We start from the raw sequence: 8854 nt of genomic DNA on the forward strand, positions 1-8854 counted from the left end.
TATCTTCAATGAGACTGTAGCTGCCACAAATCTCACCGGATGGATAGGTGACAATAATCCATATCGCTTTGTGTTCTCAGGACCCCCTCCCATTAATATGACTATTACTGCCCATGTAAACATATCATTTCCTGAGTTACCTGATTGTAACTGTCACCGCCGAGCCTGGTATGACACCCTGCTGGGTGGCCTCAGTTCTGGATTTGGTATAGCCAACTCCATTGACCTAAAAGCCTTGGCTAGCCGCCTTCGGCAGACCGGCTCAGATACAGCTGAGGCAGTCACCCTAAACGCACAATGGTTACCCACTACTATTACACCCCATTCCAATACCCTGAAGTACCAAAACCAAATACTACAAATTTTTAATACCACTAATACAGATACTTATATGGTGGAACTTAACATCAGTAAGTTATTTGATTGGACTAAATGTTCCTTACAAATATTATATATCTTAATCCAAAAGGAAAGAGCACAGCGTATATTAACACAAGGAGACTCCCACACGTGGAGATCTATGTTCCCCATTCCAAAGTATATTTGGGTAGCAAACACCAAATCCAATGTCACATGCACCTCTAGATGGTGTAGCGACACTGTAACCTGTTGTATACCCATAATAACTAACTTGCTATGCTCTTTTCGTGTTCCACCCATTGTCAAGGGTAATTATTTTTTACAACCACACATTGAAAGCACCCATATGCATTCAGATACATATAGGTCCTAATAATAATAATACTTATAAGCTTACAGACTGGATGCCTACAGATAAAGGCTTTGCATGTAATGGTTTATTTCAAATAATGAAACCCTGTTTGCTTTCTCACTCTGTCAATCTATGTACTCTAACGATTTTTCCCATAACCAATTTCTCTGTCCTATATGAAATAGAACCACAGCATATATGCCTCGCTAGCTCTAATGCTACTGAACTAGCCGCTATGGGATTACCCTCCCCTTTCTCGGGATGTCTGCAGCACCTCGAGTTGCTCCATTGGAACGGTGATGTATTCTACTTAACTCCCGATCTAGAGGATGATGTATCCCTTACTTGGATCCCCCGGCGGCTACAGCCTCCTACTACCTATATACACTTGTCCTTGGCTCGGATATTACAGAACTCTCAGCTCTTGCAAACTCACCTAGATCATAATGCCCAGTCCCTCGCTGAACATGGATTATGACTACCAGTGTCAGTAATCAATTAAAGGGCCTCTCACATGTTATAACCCAAGACTCCAATCACCATTGGTATGATTTCCTATTCACCAGCACCACTGCATATAAGTATTTCAATGCAATATTCACTCCCCTATTAGTCATCGTAAACATTTTATTGTTCTTATGTATATGTAACTGTTGGATGTACTATCGCATACAGAAAGTGTACACTGCATTCATACTTCAAAATCTATATGTGAACTATGCTTATGTCCCCACACAGCCCTAGGGCCAAATTGTAAGGGATAGAATATATGAAAGTCTGCCTGGGAACATTTAGGGGTGTAAACTTTCACAGTGACTTGGATACGCGCTTGGCCTTGTGGGAGTTGTCTACCCTCCCAAGGACCAAGAAAAGTACAGGATGGGGAGCCTGGCCTTCATAACTAGGCCAAGCTCTGGCACATCTAATCTTGTACCAAAGACTGGCCCTGGCTCCACTAAGATCCGGGACCAGTTCCTTGTGTTGCTGACACGTATGCTTATTGGCTCCTTGCCACAGTTGTTAGTAAAGTCCTTAAAATCCCCCAAAACAGGGCAGGTACGGTTGTTCCCCGAGCTGCCTCTGCTGCTGCAAGACACTCTGCCCGTGCTGATGACGAGCCGGTGCTGCTTCTGCGACTCTAATTGACTGGGCCCTGGTGGTATGATAATATATTCCCCTGCTTTTCCTTGTACTCTCTTTACTTTCGCTTTGTAACAGAACTCTTTAATTCCTCACTCTGGCTTGTGCTGGTGTGTCTTGCATATCAAGCCTTGAAATTAAGCCTGTGCAAAGCAATTGATAACAATATCGATACAACGTGCTAAAAGAAAATAAATGCCAACCTAGGACCCTACACTCAGATAAATTATTTGTAAAAATTGAAAGAATGTTGTGTATTAAAATTTTTGTAAAATTCAAAACAACTAAAATTTAATATATTGTTTGGCCTATATGTATATGTGGATTACATTTTATTTAAAAATAAGTAAATGATAAAAATAAAATGGGATAGTGGCTACCTTTGAAGTGCAGGATATGGGATAGGGAAGGGGCATATAGAGAAATGTGAATTATAGTTAATCTTTCTATTCCTTGGGTTGAATGAGGGCAGTTAGATGTGCTCAATATAATATGGAAAAAACCCCAAATAAATTGGTAAATAAGTGTGGGCCATGGAAATCCCGTGTTCATAGAATGGAAGAATTAATATTGTTAAAATGTTAATACTACCAAAAGCCATCTATTGACCTGGTTTACCTACTAGGCATGCTACAAATTGGATAGCTACTGTTAAATATATTTTCCATTGTGCAATCCCTGTCAAAATTCCAATGGCATTTATTATAGTAGTAGAAAAAACACCCCTAAAATTTATATGGAACCACAAAAAAATCCAAATACCCAAAGAAATCCTGAGAAAGAAGAACAAAGCGGAGACATTACACATCCTGATTTCAGACTATATTATAAAGCTTATATTTATCAAAACAATACTAACATAAAAACAGACACATAGACCAATGGAAATGAATCAAGAGCCCAGAAATAAACCCGACATGTATGGCCAACTAATATTTGACAAGGAACCCAAGAATAGAAAAGACAGTCACTTCAATAAATGGTGCTGGATAATTGGATATTCAAATGCAAAAGAATAAAACTGAACCCCTTACACCACTCACAAAGATCAACTCAAAATGGATTAAAGACTTAAATGTAAGACCTCAAATCATGAAACTCCTAGAAAGATAAACAGGAATAAATTGGTAAATAAGTGTGGGCCATGGAAATCCCGTGTTCATAGATTGGAAGAATTAATATTGTTAAAATGTTAATACTACCAAAAGCTATCTATTGACCTGGTTTACCTACTAGGCATGCTACAAATTGGATAGCTACTATTAAATATATTTTCCATTGTGCAATCCCTATCAAAATTCCACTGGCATTTTTTATAGTAGTAGAAAAAAACACCCCTAAAATTTATATGGAACCACAAAAAAATCCAAATACCCAAAGAAATCCTGAGAAGGAAGAACAAAGTAGAGGCATTACACATCTGATTTCAGGCTATATTATAAAGCTTATATTTATCAAAACAGTACTGACATAAAAACAGACAAATAGACCAAAGGAAAAGAATCAAGAGCCCGGAAATAAACCCAACATGTATGGCTAACTAATATTTGACAAGGGACCCAAGAATAGAAAAGACAGTCACTTCAATAAATGGTGCTGGATAATTGGATATTCAAACACAAAAGAATAAAACTGAACCCTTTACACCACTCACAAAGATCAACTCAAAATAGATTAAAGACTTAAATGTAAGACCTCAAATCATGAAACTCCTAGAAAAAAAAGCATAGGAATAAAGCTCCTTGACATAGGTCTTGGTAATGACTTTTTGGATATGACACCTAAAGCACAAGCAACAAAGTAAAAAATAAACAAGTGGGACTACATCAAACTAAGAAGTTTCTGCAAACAAAAGAAACCATTAACAAAGTGAAAAGACAAGGTTTGGAATGGAAATATATGTTCACAAAACATAAATCTGATAAGGAGTTAATATTTAAAATACGTAAAGAAATCATACAACTCAATAGCAAAAAACAAATAACCAATTTAAAAAATGGGCAAAGGACTTGAATAGACATTTCTCCAAAAAAGACATACCAACAGGCATTATGACTTTGAAGGCATTATGCTAAGTGAAATAAGTCAGATAGACAAAGACAAATACTGTGTGATCTCACTTATATGTGGAATCTTTAAAAAAGAAAGGAAAAAGGAAGAAAAAGACAAAAGAAAGAAAAGAAAAGAGAAACCAACCAGACTCATCGAAAAAGAGATCAGACTTGTGGTTACCAGAGGTGAAGGGTGAGGGGAGAGGGAATTGGATGAAAGTGGTCAAAAGGTACAAATTTCCAGTTGTAAGATAAGTAAGTACAAGGGATGTAATGTACAACATAATGACTATAGCTGACAATGCTGTATGATATATAGGAAAGTTGTTAAGAGAATAAATCCTAAGAGTTCTCATCACAAGGAGAAAAATTTTTGCCTCGTTTCTTTTTTCTTTCTTTTCTTTTTATTGTATCTATATACAGTGTTTCCCTGAAAATAAGACCGGGTTTTATATTAATTTTTGCTCCAAAAGATGTATTAGGACTTATGTTCAGGGGATGTCATCCTGAAAAATCATGCTGCAGCTTATTTTTCAGTTAGGTCTTATTTTCGGTGAAACACGGTAAGAAGATGGATGTTAGCTGAAACTACTGTAGTAATCATTTTGCAATATAAGTGACTCAAACCATCCTGCTGTACACCTTAAATTTATACAGTGATCTATGTCAATTATTTCTCAATAAAACTGGAAAAAACACTGTGGAGAATCAAATCTAAGTTAATAAGCCTAAATAATTAGGAATTTACCACCAAAACTAAGGTGATAAGGTTGAAAGATTTAGCAATAAGGATGAAATATAAATGATAAATAGATTATCTTACAGCCAGAAAGCAAAGTTCCATGGGAACTTTGATGGTCGTATGAATATCACCCCAAAAATGAGAACTAAAACACTCTGAAGGGAAGGTGCAGCAAGAAGGCTGGCTGCCAGTTAGATTCCTCGACTCCCGCAAGGGATGTTGGGCTCCGCCCCCTGCAACTAAGATTGAACATGGCACCTTGAGCTGAGCTGCCGCTGAGCTCCCGGATGGCTCAGTTGGTTGGAGTACGTCCTCTCAACCACAAGGTTGCGGGTTCGACTCCCCCCAGGGATGGTGGGCTGTGCCCCCTGCAACTAGCAATGGCAACTGGACCTGGAGCTGAGCTGCGCCCTCCAAAACTAAGACTGAAAGGACAACTTGAAGCTGAATGGCATCCTCCACAACTAAGATTGAAAGGACAACAATTTGACTTGGAAAAAAGTCCTGGAAGTACACACTGTTCCCCAATAAAGTCCTGTTCCCCTTCCACAATAAATTCTATTAAAAAAAAGAAAGAAGAAGAAGGCTGGCTGCCATGCCAGTATCTGCTGCTATGTATCTGAATAGATTATCTGTTTAAATATAAAGGGTGCTTAGCCCTAGTTTACCTATGTGGCATGCTACAAATTGGATAACTAGTATTAAATATATTTTCCATTATGCAAATAGATTTTCTTGCTCATCATTTAATCTCTAGTGACTAAGTAATAAAAAATCACTATTCATTTTGGTTGACTTTCTTGCAGTGTGTTTTTCCACATAAAATATTCATTTAGCATTCTTTCATGCATTTATTCACAAATATGGGGTGTATGATGTACATCAATGTTGGTTTTAATAAAAAATTATTTAAACCAACAAATAAATTACTTAATAAAAGTGGGCCATGCATTGTATTAATGATGTCTGTTTTTTATGACATGGGATTATGAGTAATCCAATTAGGTATATCTGAGTTCCCTAAGGAGAAACAAGGATGGAAAAAGACAAACCAAACTGTCAGTTATAAGATAAATAAATACTAGTCTCACAACAAATGTCCGTGGTGTAATTGACCCTGCTATGTTTACTGACTCTCAGCTGCCTGAAACAGATGGGAGACTTCCTCTTTCTATTCCTTAAAATGCTCATTAAATTTTTGGGGTTCCCATTGGTCTCTCTATGGCAAAGATTGTTCAGTGTCTCCCAACATCCATTTTCCTCTTCTTCCTGTTTGTTGTAGCTAAACACACGGCCACTGGGTTAATGACTACATTTCCCAGCCGCCCTTGAAGCTTTTCTTTTTAATTAAAAAAAGTATTACAGTAAAAAACACACTGCCACTAAGTCCCTCAAAATACTCTCCCTTGCTTCAAACACACTTATCCTATCGTTCTTGCCACTTTCTGAAGCAGTTCTGGAAGTCCTGTTTTGTGAGTGTCTTTAGTTACGCTGTCATGGCTGTCTCGATGTCCTGAATCGATTTAAAATGTTTTCCTTTTATGGTCATTTTGACTTTGAGGAAGAGCCAGAAGTCACACGGTGCCAGATCCAGGGAATAAGGTGGATGAGGACACACCTTTTTTTTTCTTTTTTTTTAGTTTCAGGTTTACAAAACAATGTAATAATTAGACATTTATACCCCTCATAAAGCGATATTCCCCCAATCTACTACCCCTCTGACCGTATATCGCTGTTACAATACCATTGACTATATTCCCTATGCTGTACTTTACATCCTGTGAATGTATATATATATATATATATATATATATATATATTTAATTATAGTTGACATTCAATATTATTCTACTTCAGCTTCAGGTGTATAGCACAGTGGTCAGGCATCTACACAGCCCATGAAGTGATCCGCCTGATAAGTCCAGTGCCCATCTGGCACCCTACATGATCTTTACAAGATTATTGATTATATTCCCCATACTGTATTTCATATCCCTGTGACTATTTTGTGATTACCAATTTGTGTGGCTATGTGACCAATGGCATGTGAGTGTAAGTTACATGTGCTACTTTCCAGTCTTATTCATAAAAGGTTGAGGAATGTCTCACCTTCTCCTTTTCCTCCTTCCTGATTCTTGGCCATGATCAGAACTGATCTTTGACCCAGACTTGGAAGCCCTTGTCGAATATGGTGAACACCCTATTAGCCATGGATCACTGTTCTTGAGAGAGAAATAAACCCCTGTCATAAATAAGCCACTGTTTGGGGGTTTCTTTGTTACAATAACTTAGCCTGTGCCATAATATATCTAAACTTCACTTTTTGGTGCTAAACCCAGTGAGGACTAGCAATCCACGGGGATCTAGCTCCTCCCTTGACTTTGCCCTTTTGAAGAAACCAGCAGGTTCTCTCCATCTATGTTTATCTCCCTGAAAGAGATGTCTCCCTTTAATCTCAGGGTCACTATTGTGTTTACAATTAACTTGATAATAAATCATGTATTGTGACATCTTTTGTATTGTTTTAAATTGCTATTTAAATACTCTGTATTTATAAGAATCATCCCAATGGCTACCAATGGGGACCTTAGAGTTAGAGAAGGTAATTAATTTTGCCTAAGGCTGTACATCTGGTCAGTGGCAAAATCCGGATTTTAACCTATACCTGTCTGGCTCCAAAACCAATTTCAACACTCAATCCTCTTGTGCCTTATCTTCCTCAGAGATTTGTGAGCTCGGTGAGCCCAGAGACTCCATCCATCCCACAGTTCCTAACAGATGGTCTTGACTAGAGTAGGGTCTCTGTTAGAGCAGGCCCCTGACAAATACAGACAATTCTTCCCCCTTTGCCTCTCATCTTAGTCATCTGTTCTCTGTAACTCTGAGGGCCCTTATGCTCTTCTCTCCTTTTCCTTCCTCTCTCCTGGGCTTTCTCCTTTCTTCCCTTCCCTCCCTCCCTGTCTTCTTCCCTCCTACACAGTAAAACTTCTAAGTATGTACTCTTGATCGCTCTAAGAGAAGGTGATGGTCTTTAACCTGGGAAAGTAGAAAGGACTAGGAAATGCAGGGAGCAAAAAATTGCACGATGGTCCTCAAACATGTTTTGTTTGAACAGCAGTCTTTTAAAGGCAGTTGAATTAAAATGCTTTCAGGCAAGGTGGATACTGTCCTGTTGTTAATTTTCCATCACTCCCTATTATCTTTACACCCCTTCACCTCATGCATTTATTTTACTTGCCTGGCCCCGGAAGGCCTTGGAGTTTGAGACTCTTGCTTCAGAAGTCTCTTTACCTCATTTGATAGAGTATATGTGACATTCTATGTAACATGAAAATATTAATCACAATATTAATAACATTTTATGAATAATAATTAAAATATTATTATTAATATTTTCCTGTATTTTTATTTGTGACTTTTTAAATCTTAGTATTGGCTTTCCCCCCCCTATAGGATTATCTCTGTAAGGACCTGGCCCACAGGCAGACAAGCTACCAGGCAAGGCAGTCAGGGTCTCCTGGCTCCATGGGAACGCTGCTTAGCAGACCCCCAGTTCTGTACGCTGCCTAGCCGTCAAGGTCTCCCGGCTTCTTGGGACGCAGTGTGCACGAGAGCAGGCCTGCAGGGCCCGCCAGATCGTTTCTCCCACGGAACGCTCTTTGTTTTGCGGGACCTATATAACCTCGCTTCTCCTCCACTTTGGGGCCTATCGCTGCCACTCCTGCCACCACCGGAGACTCTCCCCGGTCAGTAAGTCTCAATCAAACTACATCCCGCACTCAGCCAGCTGGCGTGTTCCTTGGGCTTGCGGCTTCTTAGGCGCAAATCTTAAAACAATTCGGATTCAGTCCGAAAAATCTCTCTTAAGTTATATGCTAAGTCAATAGAAAATTATCCTTTACTTTTGCAAATTAAAATATTTACTTCTCAGGAATATGCCAATCAAATGAAATGAGGTAATAATAATGATAATAATAAACATTTACTAAAATCTTACTTTGTGCCAGACATTGTGTGAGAGTTTCACAACATTCTTTTGAGTGTAGCTGTAATTGTACAATTTATTTTCTTGTTGAAGGTGAGAGAGGAGATGTGTATTTGAATTATTTATGCATTCAGACTCCCAGACATTGATTTTTACTTGTCAGGAGAGGAATCATTCACAGTTACTGACAACCATTCAGAATTGAGCTCCAACTCAGGAGGTCG

This window comes from Rhinolophus sinicus, linkage group LG05 (genome assembly GCF_036562045.2).
Source record: "Rhinolophus sinicus isolate RSC01 linkage group LG05, ASM3656204v1, whole genome shotgun sequence".
NCBI lineage: Eukaryota > Metazoa > Chordata > Mammalia > Chiroptera > Rhinolophidae > Rhinolophus > Rhinolophus sinicus.